The sequence below is a fragment of the Canis lupus genome, chromosome 2 (assembly GCF_048164855.1).
Source record: "Canis lupus baileyi chromosome 2, mCanLup2.hap1, whole genome shotgun sequence".
Taxonomy (NCBI): domain Eukaryota; kingdom Metazoa; phylum Chordata; class Mammalia; order Carnivora; family Canidae; genus Canis; species Canis lupus.
The window spans coordinates 92,969,984-92,992,496 of record NC_132839.1 but is presented as its reverse complement, the minus strand read 5'-3'; the positions used below and the strand labels follow the sequence as shown (position 1 = coordinate 92,992,496).

At 54.5% G+C, this 22,513-nt stretch overlaps 1 long non-coding RNA gene and 1 pseudogene across 1 annotated transcript; one reads left to right on the top strand and one right to left on the bottom strand.

The window, feature by feature from the left end:
• Nucleotides 1–1,186: 1,186 nt before the first annotated feature.
• Nucleotides 1,187–17,907, bottom strand: LOC140623360 (uncharacterized). The gene is made up of 5 exons (XR_012022995.1): nt 17,721–17,907; nt 7,037–7,137; nt 3,026–3,151; nt 2,186–2,332; nt 1,187–1,406 (listed from the first exon to the last, which is right to left on the bottom strand). It is a non-coding gene; the product is annotated as an uncharacterized lncRNA (long non-coding RNA).
• Nucleotides 17,908–18,207: 300 nt separating this feature from the next.
• Nucleotides 18,208–20,212, top strand: LOC140609719 (protein chibby homolog 1 pseudogene; annotated as a pseudogene).
• The last annotated feature ends 2,301 nt before the right edge of the window (nt 20,213–22,513 follow it).

Sequence of the window (22,513 nt, the reverse complement as noted above, 5' to 3'; positions counted from 1 at the left end):
TCCTGGGCACACGGGGTGGCGGAGCCCGGAGGACCCCGCAGGCCCGGCGGGGCGGGGGACGGGGCGGGCGGGGGACAGACCAGGCGGGGGACGGGCCTGGACCGGGGCGGGGGACAGAGGGGGGACGTGCCTGGATGGGGCAGGCGGTGCATGGGCCTGGACGGGGCCAGAGGACGGTGGGCAGGCCTGAACCGGGAAGGCTGGGAGGGGGACGGACCTGGACAGGGCGGCGGGCGGTGCATGGGCCTGGATGGGGCGGACGGGAGGGGGACGGGCCTGGACCGGGAAGGCTGGGAGGGGGATGGGCCTGGACAGGGATAGGCCTGGACAGGGCGGCGGGCGGTGGATGGGCCTGGACCAGGAAGGGTGGGAGGAGGATAGGCTTGGACAGGGACAGGCCAGGGCGGGCCTGGACGGCTGGGCAGGCGGTAGATGGGCCTGGACAGGGACGGGCCTGGACGTGGCGGGCAGGAGGGGGATGGGCCTGGACGGGGCAGTGGACAGACCAAGAGGGCGGGCAGGGGATGGGCCTGGAGGGGAACGGGCCTGGACCTGGGCAGGCAGGCAGTGGATGGGCCTGGACCAGGGCGGTGGACAGACCCGGAGGGCGGGTGGGAGACGGACTTGGACGGGGCAGGGGACAGACCAGGCGGGCAGGGCAGTGGCGGGGTGGCCAATGCGCAGGTGGCGGGGGTCTGGACAGTTGGCGGTCGTGCCGGGAAATGAAAAAGCAGAGACTTGGCCAGTGCTTGGCGATTGGAGCCCTTGGTTGTGCGCAGTGTTGGTGGAGCCCCGACCGCGCATCTCTGAGTGATCTGTGCCTGCCGTGCCAGGCACTTGGCTTCCAGGGCTGCAGGTCGGGAAAGCAGTGTAGCCGTCTCCCTGATGTCCTACTGTTTACAGACTGGCAAGTATTCTTGGTGTTCTGGGTTAAGTATATGTCACTGGGGTTAATTTCGCCCTTCTAAAAAAAAAACCCTTTTTAACGTGGCAACTGGAAAACCTGAAATTTACATACACAGCTTAGGTTTTGTCTATTGGATCCCATCTGTTCCAGGTTAAAATAAGAACCGGATGATGTGCTTATTCCACCAAGCTCAGAGACCACTTTCTAAAGTCATATCTTATCAGTGTAACATTGATTTCAGTCTCTGGTCATCTTTGAAGTCGTAAAAGCAGCACATGGTTGTGAATGTATTTTGATTTATTAACTCAGACATTCTACAAATTAGCAGGTAGCTGTTTGTATTAACATTTTAAACGAGTTTCTTAGCTATAAAGAAGTTTTTAAGGGATTTCATTTGGAAAATTCCGATTGCAATAAAGATCAATGTTTGTGCAAATGCCCACCATAAAACATTGCTATTTGTATCTTCACTGATCATCCGAAAATTTTCTTCACGGTCCTGTGTGGGAGAGAAATAGTCAGGTTTAGTTTCTTCAAGTATTTAACTGTATGGGTTTGAGGGGAAGGTGCTGTACACGTTGAAGATATTTACTGTTTCCCGTTTCATACACCAAAGTGCAGTATCTGATTTTCTAAGCCAGGTGTGTTGTCAGCTAAAGACAAGGATTAAGAATCAACTTTACAAAACATATGTTTTTTTTTTTTTTGTATTTTGATATAAAATACCAGTATTTGCTCTATTATCTCGTACATTTTATGTCTTACCACTGAGCAAACGACCACCGGCCGATAGTGACCGATTCTCAGAATTGGTGTCCTGACTGAACCTTAAGCTGGACACTGTACCAAGCACACCTGTCCTCTTATTTCTCATGTAAGGAAACCAGAGTCTGGAGACAACACAAGGTGAGCATGGGAGCAGATTTGACCCCATGTCTGACCAGAGTCCAGTGAGCACGGTGACCTGGAAAACACAGGGTCACGAGAACAAAACTGTGATCTAGAGAGTGGGCTGAGCCCCTTCCTATGTGTGGGGTGCGTTTGGGGGCATTTATCCATTCGCTCTGTAATGAGCCAAAGTCCCTTTTCCTAGAGCAGCTCACAGCCTGGCAGAGAGGGAAAGATTGCGCTTTCCTTCACCCTGCGTGTCCCCACAGTGCTAGCTCAGACCAACGGCCGAGGAACAGGCACTTTATTCTTTCCATGCTTTGGGGGCTTTGTCTCCAGAATTTCGTTCCTGGCAGGAAGAGATAAAACAAGCTGAATAGGCAAACTGACCCTTTGATAGTTCTGTTCTTTGACTATTTGCTCAATTTGCTCAATTAGATGTTCCAGCTTAAAGCTAACTTCATTAACTTTGTCCTTTGCTTGAGCAATGGCCGCATCAAGGTCATGTTGTCCAACTCGAATCTCTAAGTGGATCCGCTGTACAAATAGTGAAAGGGAAGAAACGTTCTTCAAACCGCTGCACTCTGCGTTTCCCTTGTCCTGTCCCCCGCCCCTGGTCCTGTGTCTCTCACCCCCTCTTCGAGACCTCTCACGGCCCACCTCCCCCCTGCTGTACTCAGTAGCCTTTCTTTGTAAGAATAGTGTATTAAATGATGACCCACGGCCCTGAGAGAGTACCCATGCCCTCCTGAACATCAGATTGCTACTCCATAAAGGCTTTTGCCACTCAAAGAACTTGATTATTTTCAGGAAAAAAATTTTTCTTACATAAGACTACATTTCTGATACTAAAGTATAGATTTTCTTTGTCTGCTTTCAGCCCGTTTAGAAAATAACCAATCACCATCTGCCATATAAGAGTTTTATTTATTGGAATTCCATTGTTAATTTACCCTCCAGCCTTTGCTTGTTTTCAGGCCTGAGTAATCACAGTTCTTTTAACCTTCCCTCACGGTTCTTGTTTTTCAAGCCCTTTAATCAAGGCTGTGGCTCTCCTTTGAACCCCTTCCAAGCTCTCCAGCTCCCTCTTTGGTTGCTGCACCCAGATCGGGCACAGGACTTTAATAAGTTTCTAGCCAGTGCGAGTGTAATGGTTCTGCATACCAATGTCATGCCTGAATAGTGCTGGTGCTCTGTTCATCAGCAGGGACGTGGGAGGCGTGTACTCACCAGCTTACTCCCACCGAAGGACACAAGCCTCGTAGAATTAGATTCCAAGCAAATGATGTGTTCGCCAGGTGAATGTGAAGTAAAATAGAATCTTCCTTGTGGGCCATATAACTTGGACAATAATACCTAGGATTGAGGATTTCCATTATTTATGGGTAGTGTTCTCTACTTTCCCTTCTTAAAAATAGATCTTCCCTATTAGTAAAAACTGTGCAGTTCCTAAAGAAGGAATGAAATGGTAGATAAACATGAAAAATAATTTAGCCCAGAGTAAGATATCCCTTATCTACTATCAGATTGGCAAAGATTTAAACAAGAGTGTCCAGGGATATATTGACAAATGCGATCTCTAAACACTGATTTGGGAATGTAAGTTGGACAACCATTTTGGAGAACAGTTCAGTATGAATTAAAAATTAAAATGCATGTAACCATTGACTCAGTGGTTCTACCTACAGGAATTTATTCTATGGAAATGCACAAGTAGACAAAACTGCATGTAAAATTATATTCAGTGTGGTGTTTTTGTAATGGTAAAGTTATATTCTTGAAATTACGTTAGTACCTTTCAATAGAGGATTGGCTAAATTTAGGCGAAGCCAAATAAAGAAATGTTGTGTGGCGAAAAAAGAGATCCTGTACTAAAGGTATCCGCGATATCTTGTGCTAGAGCAGTGTATATAGGAACTTATTTTTTATTATAAAATCATTTGTAAAAGTATACGTGTGCATGTGTGTGTGTGTGTTTATATAAGCTTAGAAGAAGATTCTGAAGAACACCAAGCTTTTAGGTGGTTATATTTATTGGGCAACTTTGACTTTCTGTTTATCTAATTTCTATATTGTTTGTCATTTTAAAAATAGGTGTAGGACTTCTAGTCTGTCATCAAGGAGTTTGGAAGTTTCTACTCTGTCCTAACAAGTAAAAAGATGAACACAATGAAAGCCAATTCTTTTTAGATCCATCAGAGAATTGAGGTCACAGGGTAAGTCACTGCCCCCTAATTGGAAAGACAAACAAGAAAATACAAAGAATCACAACGTACCACAGCAGAAACTGTGGGTACCAGTACTGGGTTCCTTTTACCTAATAGACGATGTCCAGTTTTCAACAACAAAACAATTTCAAGGAATAAGAGATGGAAAAAAACATAGTTTGAGGAGCCAGAGCAAGCACCTGAACCGGATTCAGACATGGCAGGGAACAATCAGAGCAGGAACTTAGAGAAACTGATTACTGTGCTAAGGGCTCTCACAGAAGGAGTAGATGGCATGCAAGGACACATGGGTAATACAAGCAGAGAGATGGAAATTCTAAGAGAAATTTAAAATGCTGTTGATGAGAAACCCCGTAACAAAGAATGCCTTTGATGGGCCGACTACACTGGACATGGCTGAGGAAGGAATCTCCTAGAGTGAAGATACAGCAGTGGACATTTCTAAAACTGAAAAGCAAAGAGAGGAAAGACTGGGGAAAAAAAAAAAGGAACAGAAGATCCTAGACCTGTGGACAACTGTGAAAGGTGTCACATCCACATAATGGCAATTCTCGAAGAAGAATAAACACATAGAAGAACAGTGATGACAGAGTTAGTGCCACAGCTCCAGAAAGCTCAGAGGACACCAAACAGGATAGATGCCAAACCAAACTAAAAAAAGACCCGACACCGAGGCATGGCCTATTGAAACTATAGATATCAGTGATAAAACGTCTTGAAAGAAGCCAGCAGGGAAAACACAGCTACAGAGGAGCAGATGTAAGAATTACACCTGGCTTCCCTTCAGAAGCCATGCAGGTGGGGGACGCCTGGGGGACTCAGCAGTTGAGCATCTGCCCTCGGCTCAGGGCGTGACCCCGGGGTCCTGGGGTTGAGTCCCACATCGGACTCCCCGCATGGAGCCTGCTTCTCTCTCTGCCTATGTCTCTGCCTCTCTCTCTGTGTCTCCCATGAATAAATAAATAGAATCTTAAAGAAAAAAAAAAGAAACCATGCAGGCAAGAAGAGTGGAGAGAAGAGACCGACTGGCCTAGAATCCTGTAGCCTGCAAAACTGTCCTTCAAAAGCGAAGGAAAAATAAAGATTTTTCTCAAAGAAAAATGGAGGGAATGCATCACTGGTAGACCTACCTAGGAAGAGCTGTTCATTCTTCTGAGAGAAGGGAAATGATCCAGGTCAGAAAGTCAGGTCTACGTAAAGAAGGGAAGAGAATCAGAGCAGGAATAGTTGAGGGTAAAGTAAAATCTTACCTTTCTTAATTGATCTAATTGATAATGGTTTGTTCAAGTACGAGCAATGGCATATTTGATTATGTGCACCTGACATGGATGACAGCATGACAAGGGACATAGTTGCAAGTGTATTTGCCAACTCTAGGGCAGCCACTTAAAAAGAGTTTAAGATATATAATTGACACCTAAGAAAGGAGATAAAATGGAATCACAGGAAATAATTAGATTTACAAAAGATAGGAAAAGGGGAAGACAATGATAGGAACAAGGAATGAGGGCAGTGATTAGGAAATGGGGACAAACGCAGTGGATGCTCACCCAGTGATATCAGTAATCACTTTGCGTGTCGGCAACACAAATCTGGGTTGTCCACAAGAAACCCACTTTAAATACAAAGACACATAGATTAAAGATAAGGGAGAAGGTACGTACGTGGACTTTAAGCTTACAAAAAAAGCTGGTGTGCTCATAGTGACCAGACACAGTAGACTTTAGGCCAGAGAAGTTTCTTAGGGATAATTAATAGATAGTAGATAGTAGAGCATCACATGGGTGACAGGTCAATTATCCCAGAAGACGAAAGAGTCCTTAATGGGTAAGCAAATGACACAAGACAAACTGACAGGACCGCGGGGGGAGGAGGAGACTCGGCTGTGTGGTTTGGAGACTCTGATGCCCCTGTCAGGTGCGGGCAGATCCAGCCGCAGGTCAGGAAGGACATCGCTGACCTCGACCACCCCGTCGGCCAAGGGCACCTGATGGACGTGGACAGCCTACCTCATCCAACAGCCGCAGATTATGCGCAGTCTCAAGGTCACTGGGAGCTTGCGGCAAGAAGGGCCACGTTCCGGGCCACAAGGCGCTTCAACCCGTTGAAATAGCTAGGAACCCTCGCCTGTCCTTCAATAAACAATCATAACAGAAACCACACAACGTCTGTTCTCAGAACACGGAATTAAAGTAGAAATCCGTAACAAAGATCCCAGAATACTGCGAGATTACACACGTGTAGAGATGAAGCACATTCCTACATAACACGTGGGTGGAGGAAGAAATCCTAGGAGCAATTTGAAAATATTGTGAACTAGAGAATCCCGGGGAGCTGGTGCAGGAGGCAGCACCCAGGGTCCGTCGGCCCACCTAGGCCACGGTCACGCCGTCAGAATCCCATCTGGTGGGACTATTGAGCTGGGGAGGCTCCGGGAGGCTCGCGGCTTGCGGGGAAGCCTTGGATGGTGAATTGTGGTTAATTTTTGTTGCATCAGCTCTTAGCACAGTAGCAGCTCCCCATCCGCACCCCAGCCACATGGCGGGCAGCCACGAAGGGGGAGCCAGGGTGGGTGAGAAGAACCCTGTCCCCCAAACCTCGAGGACCTACACGATCGTCTGAATATTACCAGGCTTTGGGGCGTCTGGGAGGCTCCTGCCGTGAAGTGTCTGCCTTTGGCTCAGGTCTTGGGATCGAGTCCCATGTCAGGCTCCTTGTTTAGTCGGGAGCTCCCTCTCCCCCTCCCTCTGCTGCTCCCCCTCTTGTGCATGCGCCCGCGCTCTCCCAAATAAATGTCTAAAAACACCCACGTCCAGCGCTCTGCTCGGCTGGACCACAGGCTCTCTGCGGGCGGGCGGTGAGCCCCTTTCCTCAGGACCGCACGCGGTGAAAATGGCACGTTCTGGTTACCGAGTGCTTACCCGGAGGCTCTCAAAGTTTGTGGGGATACATGACACGAATTGGTAGCAAATGCAGAATTTCAGTAACAGAAGCTAAGAGGAGGAGCCTTTACCTCATCGTTGTAGGTTGTGACAGTCACAAACATCCCCAGGCCCGGAGCAGATTCGAGGAAATCCTGCCTGCGGAAGTCCCACTGCTGTGTCTTGAAAGTCCCTGTGTCAGAAACAGGACAGTTACACAGTAAGTGTAGGGGACGGTGAGGGGTGTCGGTGGGCTGCCGCGAGGAGGGCACGGCCGGGCTCCGCACGGTGGGGTCGTCCGTGTCTGCCCGAGGCCCGGGGTGGCCCGGGAGGTCTTGAAAACGTGCTCCGAGGAGGCAGCTTTGTGCCGTCCCCGAGTCAACTGATCACACGTGACGAGCTCCTTGCGCGGCCGCGGGGCGTGGGAGGAGCCGAGGACAGTGAGCCCACGGCTGCTTCCACGGAGCCTTTGCGCTGACACGCGGGCAGCGGGAGGTGTTACCTCGGTGACGGAAGTCAGGGCCCGGGCTCTGGGGCGCTTGGGATGCTGCTCGGACTTCGGTGCAGGCCCCGGGAGTACGGGAGGGCAGGCGCGGGGAGGCGCCCGTGCTAGGGGCACCCTGCCCATACGTGTGCGTGGGACCGCCCACGCCGTCCGGTGCTGCTGGTGGGCCAAGGTCCCTAAGGCTTGCCACAGAGGGAAGGACCCCGCTTCGTGGGCCCTACTCTACGTTCCCCCACGGATATTCTAGAGGCGGTGAGCGGGGCAGAGGGAGGCTGCTCACCTGGGGCTCAATCCCGTGACCCCAAGATCACGACCTGACCCGAAACCAAGAGTCCCACGTCCAACCGACAGGCGTCCCCCAGACACATCCTTATGACAACTCTACCTGTGGTGCAACCCAGACACAGGAAAGGTGATTTGCCCAAAGTCACACACACAGCAAGTGGCAGGGTCAGGACCTTCCCCTCTTCCACTTAACGCTGTCTCTGCGGGGCGCCACGGCCCATGGCAGTGCGTAGGTCCTGGGGCGGGGGCCCGTGGGGTGGGCTGCAGGGGGGCGGGCCGGGGGGCAGCGGGGCCAGGTCGCGGGGCGCCTGCACGCTCCCCGTAAGGCTTTGGGGGAGGCGCGGTCACTGCGAAATGTGCTGTGTGGGGAAAATTAAGGACCAGGAGCAGAAGCAGGGAAACCGGGTGCCTCAGCCCAGGTGGGAGGCGGAATCCCAGGTAAAGTCTTGCAGCTAGTGGCTACAGACGCGGGTCAGAGTCCACGCAGGCTGGTTCCGGAGCCCAGAGCCACAGGCCAGGCCCAGGGCCTCCGGTCACTGTGGGCGCTAGGGGCAAGGTGGGCCCTACGCAGTGAGGCGGTCAGGGTGGGGGGTACCTAAAGAGGCCGTTTCCTGGGCCCCCTAGCCCTGCCTGCACCTGGTCCAAGGATCTCTTGGGTGGTCCTGGGCCTTTGTCCCTGCAGATGGTGAAACAGGATAGTGTATGTTCTATGCTGTTAGAGGCAGGGGTGGGGGGCTCAGCAGGCCAAGTGTCTGCCTTGGGTCTGCCTTGGTCGCGGTCCTGGTCCTGAGGTCATGGCCCTGGGGTCCTGGAGTTCTGGGGTCATGGGGTCGAGCCCCGCAGCCTTAGCCCCACATCACCATCCTGGCTTCCTGTTCCACGGCCAGTCTGCCGCTTCTCCCTTCTTTTAAAAAAGTCTGGTTGATGATTCTGGAAAAGACAGTGTGAGTCCATCCACCCTCTCTTTCTTGCTAATCATGACTAAGGACCTTGGGCAAAATGTGAGAGCAACCACCAGGAGGCTCTGAAAGGCGGGGAACAGGTGACGGGCTGGGGTTGCGTCTGTCCCCCTCCCTCCCAGAGCCTGGGTGCTGGGCACTCTGCAGACCCCAGACCCAGACTGGGAGGGACAGGGGGATGGAGGGACGGAGTGGGGACTCCTCCAGTCACAGGGTCTGCACCAGGGGTCCTGCAGGACATGGGAGGGAGGAGGAGGAGGCAGCGGGGGGGGGGGGCCCGCCAAGTCCATGCACAGCCCCAGGCAGCCTGCGGGGCCAGCGGCATCCCCACCCGGGACAGCCCTGGATCCGTCCCATGGGAAGAACACCCAGGCCCTAGGTGGGCCAGGATCTCGGAACCGAACACTGCTCACCTAAACACGGAACCACAGCTATTTCCCTACAAAATGGGGCTTATTCGGGAGCTGCAGAGAACAAAACCACAGATGAGTCTGCAGAACAAAGAAGGGGAGGGGGCTAGGGGGCGGCGGCGGAGGGTGTGTGGGTTAAACTGAGCAGGAATTGCGGTGGCTTCTCATCGGCTGGGCCAGCTGGGCCAGGATCATCTCCCATTGGCCGGGATGGGGCCATCTCCTATTGGCCGGACTGTTGTTGGGGGAGGAGGAAACCGTCCTTCTCCTGCTGGGATAGTAAAGTGGTCGCTAAGGTGACATCCAGGTGCAGGCGCAGCTCCTGTTGGGTCTGCAGGTGGCCGGGAGTGGTCGGGCCCGGAGCTCCCTGCCTGCAGACCCCATTGTAAACGAAGTTTCCTTTTACTAATTTTTACAAAACAAAAAAATATATATGGAAAGTGGAGAGAAACCACACATCACTAATGGGAACAACAGTTTGAATGGCAGCACATTTCCCATCAGACACGTAGAGACCAGGGCTCCTGCGGGGCTCAGTGGTTGAGCATCTGCCTCCAGCTCAGGTCGTGATCCTCGGTTCTGGGGTTGTGTCCTGCATCGGGCTCCCTGCAGGGAGTCTGCTTCTCCCTCTGCCTGTGTCTCTGCCTCTCTCATGAATAAGTAAAATCTTTTTCTTTTTTAAAGATTTTATTTATTTATTCATGAGAGACACAGAGAGAGAGAGAGGCAGAGGGAGAAGCAGGCTCTATGCAGGGAGCCCGACATGGGACTTGATCCCGGGTCTCCAGGATCAGGCCCTGGGCTGAAGGCGGTGGTAAACCGCTGAGCCACCTGGGCTGCCCGAATAAGTAAAATCTTAAAAAAAAAAAAAAAAAAAATGCGGAGACCAGAAAAAATTTTGACAAAAGAATTGTGAAGCAACACTATATCCATGAAACATATCCTTCAAAATGAAGGCAGAATGTTCTTAGGTCAAGGAAAACTAAGAATTTTTCACCAGAACAGCTGCTTTAAAATAATTGCTTAAAGGAAGTTCTTCAAAGAACTTCCAAGAAAATGATAAATCTGCAGCACCAGGAATGAAGAGGAAATAGTGGAAAGAGTAACTAGGGAAACAACAATAGACCGTTTTCTATTCTTGAAGTTGACAGTTGAAAACAATGTATATAATATTGTCTGGTGTGGTTCTCCAAGTTTTTAGAGGTTGTACTTATGACAACTAAAAGGGGTGAGCAGGGCAAAGACACGTGGTCATGAGGTTTCTACGTTCCTCTTGAAATGACAAGCTGTGGACCCGTGTAGACCGTGATGAGTATGTGTATTGTAATCCCTACAGCAACCACTAATAACTATACAAAGACGTATAGTGAAAAATCCTATAGATAAGCAAAAATAGGGTATTATAAAACATTCACCCGACCCACAGGAAGGTAGGAAATGAAAAATGGGAACAAAAAGCAGAGAGAGGGAGCAAAAAAAAAAAAAAAAAAAAAAACAGTAAGATATAGCAGACCTAAATCCTGACAATATACATTCCATGCAACAGTTATATTACATGTAAGTGCTCTAAACACAGATTAGACAAAGAATGTCAGGATGGATTTTTTTTTTTTGATGAGTGTACAAGAAGGTCACCGCCGATGTGATGCTGTAGGTAGGTTATAAACTGGTGCACCATTCTGACGTTCATGAAAGAAAGCTTGAGCGTCTGTAAGAATCAGATAAGCAGACTTCAGCGCGATGAGAATTACGGAGGACAAAGAGGGACATTGGTGCCATCACTCAGAAGACAACCACCCTACAGGCATAAACGGAGCTTGAAACCACGGGAAATGGGCAGCCCCGGTGGCTCGGCGGTTTAGCCCAACTTCAGTCCAGGGCCTGATCCGGGATCGAGTCCCACGTCAGGCTCCCTGCATGGGGCCTGCTTCTCCCTTTGCCTGTGTCTCTGCCGCGCTCTCTCTCCCTGTCTTTCTCTCTCGCTCTGTCTCATGAATATCTTTTAAGAAAGAAAAAAAAGAAAGAAAAGAAAAAAGAAAAGAAAGAAAACGGGAGTAAACCGATGGGAAGGAGAGGCAGGCAGATGCACACTGCGGGGCCTGCGCTGACGTCGCAGAGCGCACCCGCCCCCCCCGCAGGAGCCGGACAGGAACGCCCCTGACCTGGTGCGGCACCTCCGGCAGGCGTGCGAGCCTCACTCCGCGGCCCTCCCTCCGGCCACCTGGTGTCCCCCACCTGTGAAACACGCCAGGTCTTGGTCTGGCCCCTGCCAGCCCCGAGCCGCGCGTCCCCCCGCTCCGCGTCCCCGCCCGGTGTCCCAACCCCTGTGCAGCTGGCCCCTGCTGCCCTGCCTCTTGTTGGGCTGGTTGGGGTGCCCCCCACCTCTGCGGGACTCGGTGGTGGCGTGGCTCTTCCCGCCGTGCGCACGCTGGGCTATTCCTGGCAGCCAGGCGGCCTGGCCCGTCTGCATCCTGTAGGGTGTCGGAGCCCGGGTCGGGGGACACCGTGTCCTCTGTCCTGGGCCCCCTGGTGTTGGGAATGAGCAAGCGTCCCGCGGCACACGCTCAACCACCAGGTGAAGGAGTGGGTGCCGCTCGGGCCCGCCGGTAAAACGCCAGTGCTCGGGGCGCGCTGCCGGGGTCGCAGGATGGGCCAGCGTGGGTTCTGCCGCCCCCGCTCGTCCCCCCGCCAGCACCCAGCCCCGGCCCGAGGGGAGGGGACGCGCTGTCGTGCCTGGACTCTGCCACCAGATGGCAGTGCAGAAGCGCTGCTCGGCGCCAGCCCCAAGGCCACCCTGGCCTGCAGCACAGGTGTCGCCGGGAGCAGGGAGCTGGGGCGGGGGCTGTCCCCGTGTGCAGCCGGCGAATGGAGGGCAGGGGCTTCACGCCCTACGTTGTCTGATGTGGGACGTGGCCGGTGGTCAGCGCCGTGCAAACGCCTGGCTGGTTACCTGTGACCTTGTCCCGGGCCCTCCCCGAGCAGAGTCCCCGGGGCCCCGCGGAGCCCACGCCCCAGGCACCCGGGGGCCGCCCCCGCCTTCCCCGCCGCGAGCTGGGCTGACGTGCTAGGCGGCTCTGAGGGTCAGGGCCGAGCCAGCCTGACTTCGAGCCTCGGCCGCCTCGCCACAGCGACACCCCCACCCCGCGGCCTTGGCGGGGTGCCTGGCCTGGTGTGTGCGTGTGCGGGTGCGTGTGCTCAGCTGCCCAGCCGTGGCCGGCGAGAGCTTCCTGCCAACCGTGCTGCGCCGCGCCCTCGTGATTGCTGGTCTCCGGGAGCGCGTGAGCCCCGCGTGGCTCAGCCAGTCATCACGGCCGAGCCAGCGCGGCCAAAACGTCGGCGTCCCGATGCCACCCGGCCCCCGAAGGTGACTGGCCCCTGACCTGTGAGGACACACGCGTGTGCGCCCTGGGCCAGCTTCTCCCACCAGCACATGGGCGTCTGCACGGGGAGCACCAGGTACAGGCCAGGCGTCGTCGCGGGGGCACAGCAGGGGCACTGGCACAGGTGGCCCCGGACGTCTGCGTGCTGGCGTGTGGCCGTCACGGAAGGTGCCGCCGTGAGGACTGAGGGGCGATCGCGGCCGCGTCTGTGCCGGGAGTTCTGTGCCCACGGGACCGCAGGTCAGCGGTTTTGAGCGGATCCGAGGCCTGGGTGCAAGGGCTCCGCACCTGCTCCCTCACCTGGGCGCAGCGGCCTCCGGCGGCAGGGCTGGCGCCTCGCTGGGCTCTGCTGTTCTCCCACCGACGAGTGGAGGCCAGTCCTTTCCCTCTATTCCTGGCGCTTCGGGCCTCTCCTCCTAAGACGTGTCTGTTGACAGGGGGCTCCGGGGGTGACGCGTGTGCCTTGGGCTCAGGTCCTGGGATCAGGTCCAGCGTGTGGCTCCTCAGTGGGGAGCCTGCTTCTCCCTCTGCCCCCTCCCCCTGCTTGTGCGGGCTCTCTCTCGCTCTCGCTCTCGCTCTTGCTCTTGCTCTCTCTGTCTTAGATGAATAAATAAAATCTTGAAAAACAACCCCCCCACGTGCCACCTGCTGTCACCTGGCCTGGCTTCTTTCCGTCTGTCTCCCAAGAGCACCCCCGCCCCCGGGCTCCTTGCACCAGAATGCTGGGCTCCAGCTCGGCCTCCAGGGCAGGGGCCCCACATCCCCTGACGTGTGGTCTCCCGTGGACACATGGCTGGAGCTGCCCCAGCCGCGTGGGGGCCGGGGTGTACCTCCCACTTTGTGCCCTCCTCCTCTCCTGTCTCCTGTTTCCAGTACGGTCTGTGCCCTGAAGGGAAAACAAACGTCTTGGCTGCTTTGGGAAGTGGCTCGTCCCTGGGGACCTTGCGAACGGGACACCAGGTCCCCAAGTGCGGTTACATTCGTGTAAACGGTGTCTCCTCCTCTGGAGCCTGCCGTTCCCAAGGACGCTGCCTCCTCGACCAGCACAGCCTCACCCCGTCACAACAGCCACCCCGCAGGCCGCTCCCCGTTCCTGTGTCTCCCCCAGAAATGCACTCACTGCCTGTTCCATTCTTGACGATCCAGTTGGATCACAGAACGTTACGAAGAAGGACTGAGAAAAACAATGTGAAAACCGGATCGTGTTTTACCTGGACGTTTCCAGGCACTTTTGGGAAACCAGGGTGGTTTCACTGAGCGTTTGTCCGCGGGGCTCGTGTGTGGCCGCACCCACGCCAGGCCCTGGGCCGTCTCCCTCCCAGCTCCCTAGGGGAACGCGGGCCTCTTCTCTGCTTCTCAGGCAGCGTCCTTCCATTGAGGGGGGCCGGGGCGGGGGGGCTGGGCCACAGTCAGGGCCACACCTGTTTGGCGGTTCAGGACAGAGCCTGGGAGGCCAGGTCCATAGCGGGGAGCCAGAGCGAGCCAGTGGGAAGGAGCCTGGTGAACACTTGCATCTGGCCACGGCCGCACCAGGGGCCGGGCCACTCCGGGCAGGGGTGAGCCCAGGTCACAGGTAAGGGCACAGCTCCAAGTCACCAAGCTATTGGGCGACAAAGGTGCTGCAGAGCGGGCCTCCTGGAGCAGAGCCTAGGCCGTTCTGGCGCCCTGGGGAAGGCGCGAGGCCGACTGCTCGGATCATCGCGGTCTGTTTATTTGTAGTCCCGACCAGCGAAAGCCCACGTCTGGGTGGAGGTGGCTGACCGGCTCTGAGGTCATCCGTCCCCAGCGTTCCAGGTGGGTGTGGCTCACGGGATTCCGGGTACCCCGGCGGCGAAGCCGGTGTGCGCTCCCCTGGACGGGGATGTCCGACGGGGTCTCAGATCCCCGCGGGTCCCCAGACGAACTTAACATCTGGGTTTTCATCTTCTGCTGATGCAGTGTAAGCACGTTCTGGATTGGCTCTTCTCAGCCACCTAGTGCATGGCACGCGTATTCGCCGTGGCGTACGCACTACGGGGTTCCACGGCAGAGGCGGCTTTGCCATAGGTCAGCGAGACGCCCAGTGGAAACAGAGTCCCTCTGTGGCTCAGGCAGCCCGGGTGCTCAGAGCCTCGAAGAGCCCAGGCCCACGGCGGTCAGCACCGTATCCACGCTGCGTGCGGGTGAGCTGAGCCGAGGTCCTGGCCGCACAGGCAGGCACTTGCAGCAGAGCCGGCAGGAAGGCACGGAGTAAATACAAAGCAGTCTTTCTTCATAAAAGGGATTTTTGAAAGAAAAGTTTAAGGGGCCCCCGGGGGGCCCAGTGGTTGAGCACCTGCCTTCAGCCCAGGGTGTGACCCCAGGGTCCTGGGATTGAGTCCCACGTCGGGCTCCCCTCAGGGAGCCTGCCTCTCTCTGTGTCTCTCAGGAATAAGTAAAAAAAATCTTTAAAAAATACCTTTAAGGGATCCCTGGGTGGCGCAGCGGTTAGCGCCTGCCTTTGGCTCAGGGCGTGATCCTGGAGACCTGGGATCGAATCCCACGTCGGGCTCCCGGTGCATGGAGCCTGTTCTCCCTCTGCCTATGTCTCTGCCTCTCTCTCTCTCTCTCTCTCTCTCTCTCTATCGTAAATAAATAAAAATTAAAAAAAAAACTTAAAAAAATACCTTTAAGACGTGTATTCTGGGGTAGGTGGTTGTGTTATGTCACACATCAAAACAGGGCTGAAGGCTAAAGAAACAATCACGGTTAAAGGGAAAATAATAAGAGAGATTTGCTTTGTGGTTGTCAGGCTCAAATGCTCAAAATTCTTTTACAAGAAACTCGTAACGGTCCAGTAGGAAACACCTGCAAACACCTTTCTGTTTTCAACCCGACGCTGGTGACTCATGCGCTTCTTTACTCGAATTCCTAGCGTCAAAGTCTGCTGGAACCACACTTCCGGTTCAGGTTTACATGTTGGTCTTTTTCCACTTTCACTTTCGACCTTACTTATACTCAAAGTGTCTCATTTGGGGGGCGAGGGGGCTCCGTTGTTTGAGTCCGACTCTTGATTTTGGCTCAGGTCATGATCTTGGGGTTAGGAGACTGAGCCCCATGTTGAGCTCCGCACTGGGCGTGACGTCTGCTCAAGTCTCCCTCTCCCTCTGCCCCGCCCCACTCAAAACAATAAAAGAGTGTTTCATTTGGGAACAGTATGTACTCATTTTTTTAAAAATTCCAGTCTGATGATCTTTGCCTTTTAATTGGAGAGTTTCGCCCATTTGCACTTAATGTGATGTGAAGCGTAGTTGGGTTTAGACCATATTTTGCTATTTGCTTTCTGTTTATCCTATTTGTTCCTTATCCTTTCTTTCTTGCCTTTTTTCAGATGGGAGAGTAATCAAGTATGTTTTTTTCCTCCATTAGCATATATGAGACTTATGACCATGTTCTCTCTTTTTTTTAATGATGATGTTTTATAATTTATTTTTTTTTAATTTCAAAATTTCATTTAAGTAATCTCTACACCCAAAGTGGGGCTTAAACTCATGACCCCGAGATCAGGAGTGCCATAGTCTGATGACTGAGCTGCCTGGGCGCCCCAGGATCATATTCTCTTTTTTTTTTTTTTTCATTTATTTATGATAGTCACACACACAGAGAGAGAGAGAGAGGCAGAGACATAGGCAGAGGGAGAAGCAGGCTCCATGCACCGAGAGCCCGACGTGGGATTCGATCCCGGGTCTCCAGGATCGTGCCCTGGGCCAAAGGCAGGCGCTAAACCGCTGCGCCACCCAGGGATCCCTATATTCTCTTTTTTAAAATGTTGAGACAAGTGACCTGACGTGTCTCCCCAGGCTCCTGTTGTTACAGCACACATCAGGCGTGGAACCCGAGCCCTGCATAACTGCGTGGGGGCGGTGGGGGCGGTGGCTGTGGAGACCACAGCGTGAGCTGGACACAGCTGGAGGCTTGGGGCGGCAGGGCCAGGGCAGTGGGAGGTGGGAAGGGCCAGCGCATGACCCTTTGGACGGGGAGCAGAGGAGGCTCTGCACTCCGGCCGAGGGGTGGCCAGCGTGACACCTGTCCTCCACGCAGCTGTCTTCCTGTCCCAGACCCCGCGGGAAGGCCAGGTGATTCTCGGGCCTGCTGCCATGCATGTTCCAGCTGGCGGCCCACAAGGCAGCGAAGGGTGGGCAGGCCACTCCCATCCCCCTGCTGCTCCTCTGCCCCTTCACATGCAGGCTACGAGGACAATGGCCAGCGGCCACGGGGCTATTCGCCCAGGAGTCACGTCCCCAGGGATGAGAGCAGGGCCAGGGCCGTGGGCAAACACTTAATGTGCGTCCTGTGTGTCTGGCTCCTTCTAACAGCTTGGCAGATACTGAAGCCGTCACAGTCACCGCAAGAAGAAACAGGTGCCCTTATTATTTTCATCCCATCTGACAAATGACCAGAGAGGCTCAGGAGCTCGCCCAAGGGCACGCAGTTCTCAGGGGCTCTGCTCGAACCGCGCAGTCCCCAAGGCGGCTCCTCCCGGCCCAGGTCCCCCCAGCCTCTCCGCAGCCCGGGCTCCGCGGCCGGCTGTCGTGCGCCCGAGGTTCTGCAGGGGGGCTTAGTATTCTTTGCCATAAAACAGCCAGGACACACACAGAGGAGCATTTGACACTAGTCCATGTGACAGAATTGGGCACAGGAACACACGATGGGCTCTGAGGGGGAATCCTGCTAGATTTAGATCCCGTTTGCATTTCCTTTTTTGCATTAAAATCGGGGAGTTGGATGTCAGTGTGGCCTGAGAAATCCCGGGAGCACGGGCGCTCGTTTCTGTCTCAGAAGGCAGGTTAAGCTCAGCCATGGGACACGGTGGTGGCCGCGTGGGGACGTGCCGGCTCCGCTGCGCCCGGAGCTGGGGTCGTGGGCGCTGTGCTCTGCACACACGCGGGCGCCGGGGTTGCCGTGTGGGACCAGGCGGGAGACCCCACCGCTCTTTTGAGAATCGACCATAATTAGCGTGATTAATGGTTTCAGAAATTCCTTTACTTACGGAAACCTGGCAACCGGGAAACCAGATCAGGCTCGGAATCTGTTGTCTTTGTCTCCCGCCGTGTGCGTGAATGCAGTTCAGCCCAGGGGCTTTCATGGCAGGTTGGCATCACCCGAGCTCTCTCCAGGGGAGTCCGGGGACCCTCCCGCCGGGGAGTATCCGCACCAAGAAATCAGCACCGCGCATAAGACGACACCTGGGCCCGACGCTCGGGGACACACGCGCCTACCTGTTACCAGCGTGTCACTTGGAATGTCTTCTATGATGCATTTCTCCTCTCGTTCCCCTACGTGGAAGTAAAAAGCAGTTGAAAGAGAAAAATAAAAACTTAAAGCAAATGCCAGCATTGGCATTTCTGCTGCGTTAGGCGCTCCTGGCAGCGCTTTCCCTGGGGCGGATCAACCGCCAGCGATACTGCCCACCGAGGGCTTGGGTCTCATTGGACAATCCTGCAAATTGATTTTTGTGGGAAGGGACATCTGGTGGCCACACTTGGGCAGGTGACAGCAGCAAATAGGTGAAAGATGTCTGAACCTCGGGGCCTTTCCGAGCACGGTGACATTAGAGCTCCCTGTGACCTCTTATTTTGTAAGGATCTTGCAGTGTTCGACGGGGACAAAAGTCGATGCAGGGCCGGGGCAGGCACAGACCAGCCCTCGCCAGCCGAGCCCGGCAGGTGCCGGCCCCTGCCCGCAGGGCCACTGGGCCAGAGCAAGATGGCCATTCTGCAGTGCCAGGGCGGGGAACGAGGCGGGGGCGTGGCGTGGGGTGCCGCCGGGAGGAGGCGAGAGGCCCCGGGCAGTGGAGGCCTCGCGTGGACGGGCCTCAGTGTGCCGTCCTGCAAACAGGAGCGGGTTGACGGACCCCGTGTGGTGCCGAAGGCCCCAGCCCTGGCAGAGGATGAGTTCTTATTAAACCTTTTATTTTGCAACATTTATGGAGTCATAGAAAGTCGCTAACCTAGTACAGAGAGGGGCCGTGTGCCCATCACCCTGCTGCCCCGGGTGCTGACGCCTGGCGGGGCTCGGGGAGCTGGTCACAGCGTCGTGGGCAGTGGGACCTGGACCGCGTCGCAGGGCCGTGACCGGGGCCACAGAGCTCCGTGGACCTCACTCTTCTAAACAACACGTGCGCCGTCAAGAGAAGCCTTCGGCAGGTAGTTGTGAACACTCAGGACACGGCGGAGATGGAGACACGCGGCTTGGTTTGGGGTGAAAGACTGGCGTTCCGTGGCCTGGGATGTTTCACCAAATTGTGCTTTATTTTATTTACTTTTATTTTTATTTGTCACTGGAGCCCAAAATGTATTAAAATAAATAAATGTGTGGGGCGCCTGGTGGCTCATTTGGCTGAACATCTGGCTCTTGATCTCGGCTCAGGTCTTGATCTCAGGGTCGTGAGTTCAAGCCCACGTTGGGCTCCACGCTAGGGGTGCCACCTACTTTTTTTTTAAAAAGGCAAAAATTAAAAAACAAAAATAAATTTAAAAAAATAAAGAGGGAGCAGCGCCGGAGCCGTGGTCGCCGCGGGTGACGCAGACCCCCCGCCGGCAGTTTCCCGCAGACTGTAAAGCATTGCACCGCGACGACGTGATTATCAGCGGCGCAGAGGAGTAGACCTTTGAAGCCCTCTTCCACCATTTCTCCACCGCGTGATTGGGGATAAGCTACTTAACTTCTCTAAGCTTCAGTTGTCCGATCTGGAGAAGGGAGCGTCGACCTTTCCTTCCTTGGGCCAAAGGTGCGTCTCTTTGGGAATACGCTCGGTCCTAAGAAAACGCCCCCTCGGAAGTCTGCTTCTCTCTCCAACCCGCATGATCTGGATCGATCAACCAGGGAGGTCGCGCTGGGCCTGGGCTATGGAACCCCCACCATGAACCTGGTGGGACAAAGCCTGAAGTTTGAAAATGGCCAGCGGATCGCAGAGACGGGGATTAGCGGAGGTGTGGACCGGAGGGAGGCGAGCGGCTCCGCAGGCGGAACCAGCAGTTGGAGGAAGCAAACAATCTCTTGAGGCTAAAGGTGGACGTCCTGCGGGACATGCTGTCTGAGACCGCTGCTGAGTCCCGCTTGATGGAGAAGGAATTGGAGGAGCTGAAGAGCATCAGCCGCAGGAGGAAGAAACACCCTGAAGACATCTGTCAGGAGCAAAGGGAGAAGCCCATCCGCCAGAGGAGGGGGATGTGGCTGACAGTGTTTTGTAGCTGAACTACGGGACCAGGTCCTGGGAGAGCGTGTCATATAGTGGGGACCAAAGGCACCGGCCCCACTGGGTTGGCAGCAGGAAGGTACAGCATGCTGGGCATGGAGCCTACTTTAAAAAAAAAAAAAACAAGAGGGATCCCGGGGTGGCTCAGTGGTTTAGCACCTGCCTTTGACCCAGGGTGTGATCCTGGGGGTCTCGGGATCGAGTCCCACATCGGGCTCCCTGCTTGGAGCCTGCTTCTCCCTCTGCCTGTGTCTCTGCCCATGTCTCTGTTTCTCATGAATAAGTAACTAAAATCTTTTTTAAAAAAAATTAAAGAAATGTGATGTGAAAACAGAAGGCAGTGAGTGGCCAAGTGGGCAGGGAAGGCATTTTGGAAGAGTGGAGGCGTTCTTGTTCTGTTACGGGGTAGGCGTGATCTTGGCACGTGGGTGGGTCATTTCTCGAAATACTTCCCTTCTTATTTTTAGTCACCCTTGAGTTCTTACGTGTCAGCATCCTGATTCTGGATGTGTTTAGCAGTTTTTAGAATCTATGGAAAAAAATAGAATTTTCATTAAAAGTCTGTGTTCAGCCTCAGAGATATCTTTCCATCGATTCTTCCTGTAACATCCTCGTTTTTTAAAATTAACATTTTTTCATCGTGACAAGTGCACTGCTTCATCATCACCTGCTCCCCTCACCTCCCCCCACCCTCCCCAGAACCAGCAGTGCGTTCTCTAGAGTGAACAGTCTGTTTCTTGGTTTCTGTTTTCCTTTTGCTCGTCTGTTTTGTTTCTTCAATTCCCCACGTGAGTGGATCACACGGTATTTGTTTTCTCTCACTGACTTACTTCACTCAGCAGAATACCCTCCAGCTCCATCCATGTTATTGCAAATAGGGCAGGTTTCATTCTTTTTAAGGCTGAGTGATATTCCACTAACATCCGTCCGTCCAACATCTAATGTATTTGTTCGCCGGTCGATGGGCCCTTGGGCTGCTTCCGTGGTTTGGCCAACGTAGGTAATGCTGCAGGGAACATCGGGGTGCAGGCGCCCGTGGGATCAGGGCTCTTCTATTCTTTGCATAAACACCTGCAGTGCGACTGCTGGGTCGTAGGGCAGCTGCACCTTAACTTCTTGAGGACCCTGCACGCTGTTTCCCGCGGAGGCTGCGCCGCCTGCGTTCCCACCGCAGTGCACGAGGGCGCCCCGTTGTCCGCATCCTCACTTGTTTCGTCTGTTGATCTTGGCCACCGGGACACGGGTCAGGTGATACTCATCGTGGTTTTGATCTGCATTTCCCTGCTGATGGGTGATGCTGAGCATCTTTTCACATGTCTGTTGGCATCTGGACGTCTTCTTTGGAAAGCGTCCGTCTGTGTCTTCTCCCCTTTTAAAAACTGGGTTATTTGGTTTTGGCTCTTGAGGTGTATAAGTTCTTTCTATATTTTGGATCCCAGCCCTGTATCTGCTATGTCATTTGCAAATACCCCCCCGCCCCATTCTGTAGGTCACCTTTTAGTTTTGATTTGTTCCTTTGCTGCGCAGAGACTTTTTACTTTGATTGTGGTCCCAATAGTTTATTTTTGCCTTTGTTTCCCTCTTCTCGGGTGACGTATCTAGAAAACAGCTGTGAGGCACCGAACTGCGTTGTAGCCATGTGAGCCTGGACGGGTTGCAGAGGCCTGTGCTCGCCCACCACGCAGGAAGCCGTGGGACTGCCTCCGTGGGAGTGTGACCGTGTAGATGGGACCAGCGACAGGGGCCCTCAGCTCTGTACCTGCCTGCAGCTGGGGGTGAGCTGCTGGCTTTTCTGGTGCAGGGTGGAGCCACCCCGGAGGCGTCCCTTGTGCAGGGCAGGGCCCCCGCTCCAGCCTCTCCCTTCCTGCGGGCTGGCGCCACCCACCCCGGCCTCCCTCCTGGCCGTCGCCTTAGGGTGCGGGGGCTGCTTGAACAAGTATTGGACTGCGTCGCTCATAAACAACCGACACTTATTTCCCACAGTTCAGGAGGTTAGAGGTCGGAGATCGGGGCGCCAGCGCGCTGGTGGCTGAGGTCTTTCTCGTCATGGGCCCCACCGTCGTGAGCTAACCGCCTCCCGAGGCCCCACCCCCGGGCACCTCACGCGGGGGCCGGGAGAGGGGACACCCAGTGATCACCCATGCTCTCCCTCTGGGAAGCACTGTCGGGTGCTGCTCCCGGGCCTGGACGCCAGGACCCTGTGGGCGCTCACCTCCCCGGCCATACACCTTCTCCATGGTCCTGGGCCAGCTCTATAATCGCTCTTTGCCTCAGTTTCCTCGCCTAGGAGGGTGGAATAATCATAGCACCCACTTCCTTGAGGGCCTGCGGAGATCAGGGGTGTGTGTGCAAAGTGCTGACCGCCCGATGGCCCGGCGCCTCATCCACGTGAGCCGTCCCCACTTTTCCCAGGAGACTTTTTATTACAGCAAATGTTAAGGACGCGAAACTAGAGAATTGCGAGATGCACCCTGATCTCGTTTCGTTTGACCAACACACGCTCCCCCTGGAGTATGTTAAAGCACGTTCCTGATCAGAGGCCATTTTTACCCGACGGTATTTCAATATACACCTGACTCGTATGGACTTAAAAAACCCAGGCAGCCCGGGTGGCTCAGCGGTTTGGCACTGCCTTCGGCCCAGGGCGTGACCCCGGGGTCCCGGCATCAAGTCCCACATCGGGCTCCCTGCAGGGAACCTGCTCCTCCCTCTGCCTGTGTCTCTGCCTCTCTCTCTGGGTCCCTCATGAATAAATACATAAATCTTTAGAAAAAAAAAAACTGAATACCCCAACTTAGCCGCCATGTCCTTGTG